The sequence below is a fragment of the Diaphorina citri genome, unplaced genomic scaffold (genome assembly GCF_000475195.1).
Source record: "Diaphorina citri unplaced genomic scaffold, Diaci psyllid genome assembly version 1.1 scaffold106, whole genome shotgun sequence".
Taxonomy (NCBI): Eukaryota; Metazoa; Arthropoda; class Insecta; order Hemiptera; family Psyllidae; genus Diaphorina; species Diaphorina citri.
This window is the reverse complement of record NW_007377543.1, coordinates 281,838-283,922: the sequence shown is the minus strand read 5'-3', so window position 1 is coordinate 283,922 and position 2,085 is coordinate 281,838. Positions and strand designations below refer to the sequence as shown.

General features: G+C 37.0%; 1 long non-coding RNA gene across 1 annotated transcript; it reads right to left on the bottom strand.

Moving 5' to 3' along the window:
• Positions 1–374: 374 nt before the first annotated feature.
• LOC103524577 lies at positions 375–1,602 on the bottom strand. Its single transcript, XR_542122.2, has 2 exons — positions 1,524–1,602; positions 375–955 (listed from the first exon to the last, which is right to left on the bottom strand). It is a non-coding gene; the product is annotated as an uncharacterized LOC103524577 (long non-coding RNA).
• Between the last annotated feature and the right edge of the window lie 483 nt (positions 1,603–2,085).

The following is a 2,085-nucleotide window of genomic DNA, read 5'->3' as shown; positions in this document are numbered from 1 at the left end:
AATTATTATTTTCACTCGTACACACGATTCGGAGCCTTTTTCTTACTTCATAAACAAACACAATATAGCGATTTCAGGAATATGAGTAAGAACGTATGGATTAAGTTAACACGGTGCACGAAAAGTTCCATTCTTTGCACTTACCTAGGTACAATGCATTCTGTTAGTTTAGTCAGCTTGGAGAGCAGTGCGTCTGCCTTTTAAGCGCTAAGTTGCGGACAGACTTTATCCCAAACAGATGAGGTTCATTCCCAGAATGGCTGGCTTTCTCCTATAGGTATACTAATATGCAAAAGCGGACCTCAAAGCAACGAGAAAACCGCGAGGATGAAGAGGAAGAAGTACTCTAATTTGCAATTAAAGAATAAAATTCATTAGGTTATTATTCTGTATACATAACACAGAAAAGGTATTTATTTGTAGAAACATACAAAATAAGATTGATTATAAGTAGGATGTAGTTGTTTTACATTGATTTTACATTGCGAGGGTAAAAACTTCATAGGTACCTACCTCTGAAGTAAGTAGTGTTCAGGTTGGTATAGGTAAGTTAACAGGATAGATAGTAACAATTTGATTCGTTGTTCTGAAGAGTATGTCCAATGAAGAGAACCAGCAAGGTCTCCTGTTGGGGCCAAGTCTAAGCCATTTTGAAAAGTCAGTAGAGAACTCTGCTGAAAATTTCAAAATTTAAACAACAACGATGTTCATGGAGGTCTTTTCCTTGCCGAGGGCAACGATGTTCATGGAGGTCTTTTCCTTGCCAAGAGCGACGATGTTCATGGAGGTCTTTTCCTTTCCGAGGGCAACGATGTTCATGGAGGTCTTTTCCTTGCCAAGAGCGACGATGTCCATGGAGGTCTTTTCTTTTCCGTTCAGGGCAACGACGTCCATAACAATTCTTTCTTGACCCATTTTAGGAGGTTTGTTTGGAGATAAACTGGAAGCGAAAAGTCTGAAACATGGGAAAAATCATTACTTAGGTATTATGTAGGGATAACATAATATTTCTTCAGGTATTAAAGGATCATTATTATATCTACTATTAATGTTAAGCAACAATATTTGTAAAAATATCTGAATGAGAGGCCAGGGAATTTCACGTATTGTGTGGTTACTTCGAGCTGCAAACAGCCTCCTTGGCAGAAATGGGGAACTGTTTGAAATTACGCTAAAGCCGAAGCTAGTTGACAGTCGAAAGCATTGTGCCTTTCACAATGGCCTTACTCTTGTAACAACCAAGAACCAAAGCCTCCATGACAAAAAAAAAAAAAAAAAAAAAAAAAAAGCCCAATGGCCTTACCTTTTAAAAAACAAAAACCAAAACCCCCAAAAAAAAAAAAAAAAAAAAAAAAAAAAACAATGCCCAATAAACCAAGACCTAAAATTTACACTGATGTAAAAAGTAATAAGAATAAGTTAGACACCTAGTTAATGATCGGAATAAATCACAACTCTAGAGAAAATTAACTTCAAAAGAAACTCGGGAAACAAAATATTAAATAGTCTGTGAAAGAACTTACCGATTAGATGAGCTAGAAGTAGACTGTACCTAGAACACGGATTGCGGGAGCTTTTATACTGACTACCCCAGTCTTATCTCAGCTTATCACAAAAGCCTTTGCAAATGTTCTGGATCACGCGATCAAATCGAGTGCTCGTATGATGTGACATCACAGATATGGGCTGATCAGGTGACTAATTAACGTACTAACCCATGGGCCTTGGGTGTAAAATCTGAGATTAGGGTGTTTTGTGAGCTTTAATACTTACTTATGTCCAAGACGCCTCACATGAACATCAGATGGTATTTCTCCAATACCCTGCAACTTCTGCAACGATATCTCAGCTTTGTTTCATTATTGTTTAAACTTTGCGGTGCTCCTGTAGTCACTTGCATTAATTGTACGTATTATTGTAATATATTTTGTATCTTATATGGGAGCTTTATTTGTGCATTTTTCTAATCATAAAATGGCGTGACATGTTTTGAATTACAACCTGCTCGAATCTCCAATCTGTATGTTGTGCGTTGTTCATGTAGTTGTTTATTAATTATTAAGGCCTGTTGTTTCGTACATGCTG